The following is a 1,689-nucleotide window of genomic DNA, read 5'->3' as shown; positions in this document are numbered from 1 at the left end:
CAGATTTGACTGCTCCACTGGAGAGAGACAATAACAGAATAAATCCACTTTGGCTTCATCCTCTTCATCCTACTCCTCCTCCTCCTCCTGCTGCTGCTGCTGGATGTCTCCTCACATCCCACCTGAGAGCTCTCATGGAGAAACCATCCTCATGGCTCTGTGTCTTCTCCCTGAAACAAATGACAGCCAATATCAAACATTTACAGCCTGTCACTGTCAAATATTAATAATACTAGTAATAATAATAATGATACAAATGAAATGTTTAATTCTACGCTGCAAACACAGACATATACACAGATTCTATCCAGTGATGACAACACAGCAGGAACACCTTCATAAATAAATGCAAAATATCACATTAAGTAAATAATTACCATTGTCCGCGATCGAAGCAAAACAAGGGAGAGGAAAACACACGCACACAACCGTCACCGTGTGTGTCGCTGAGCAGAATCTTCATCATCATCATCATCATCATCATAGTACGTAGATGATGTAGGAGAGGAAGACGAGGGCCATGATGGCGAAAAACATCAACATCAAAATGTCCACCATGATGGAAATGGTGTCAGGGATGGACGGCGAAGGTGCGAGAAGGAAGGACGGACGGGCAGCTAGATTCCGGCGCGGCAGAGTTCGGCAAAGATCGGCACAGCTCGGGGAGCGGGACGGCCCCTCCTATGCCCCTCCCCCCTCCAAAACAGGAAGTGAATGCATGGAATTTTCTTTTGTCCCATTTTGACCTCGCATGTAGTTTCAATCACATTTTAACATCGACATTAAACGTTTATATAGTATAAGTATAAAGTACGAAATAATGAAGTTTAATGCGGTGGTGAATTAAAAAATAAATATATAAAAGACTACGCTACACGTAAAAAGAGAACGTATTCAATGATATACATCCCTTAGCAGTTACAGGGCCAATTTAACGTAACTAATTTGGCCTTAATCTAGTGTGTAACATTGAAATTTAGGTTTATTGGGCAACATTAAAAAAAAAGGCCTCACCTTAAGGCAGGGGATAAATAATTTTCATAACAACTATGGCTTTTATAGATAGATAGATACTTTATTCATCTCACAGATGAATAAAGTTCCTCTTCCTCTTATTGTGAAGTATATGTCATTCTATATTCAAAAACAAACACTTTTACTTTGAAATGCTGTGCAATACCATCCTACAAATTGTTTCTGTGATATGAAATATCGTGATATGATTTTCAGCTCATATTGCTCCCTTTACAACAGTTTGTTTTTTTACTTCAACCACCTCTAGACCAGACTAGACATTTAGTTGGCTCCCAGGTCATTACAGGTCGAGACCCCTGTTCCACCATCTTTCTACAGCAGCCCAAACTAAAGTGCGTGTTTCACATTTCACATGCACTTGGGAAATGGAGTGGCGACGTGAGGAGTCCAATTATTTACAATCTACAGTCTCACCATTAGATGTTAGTAATTCTAACACACTGAAACTTTACACAAGAGATATAAAACATAGATTTGTCTCACATCAGTAGCCATGTTATCTTTTTGGTGATTGGACTAAATACCAGTTTTTCCAACAGAGAGGTGTCCTGTATTGTAACCATATAACATGTTATTCCAGGTTGATCCGTCGATGGTCTAAAAGGACGTAAATATCTGTTCTGCACATCAACAGATGCGACACAAACAACAGCC

The sequence above is a fragment of the Solea solea genome, chromosome 16 (genome assembly GCF_958295425.1).
Source record: "Solea solea chromosome 16, fSolSol10.1, whole genome shotgun sequence".
NCBI lineage: Eukaryota > Metazoa > Chordata > Actinopteri > Pleuronectiformes > Soleidae > Solea > Solea solea.
The sequence above is the reverse complement of the archived record's forward strand: the minus strand, read 5'-3'. Positions refer to the sequence as shown.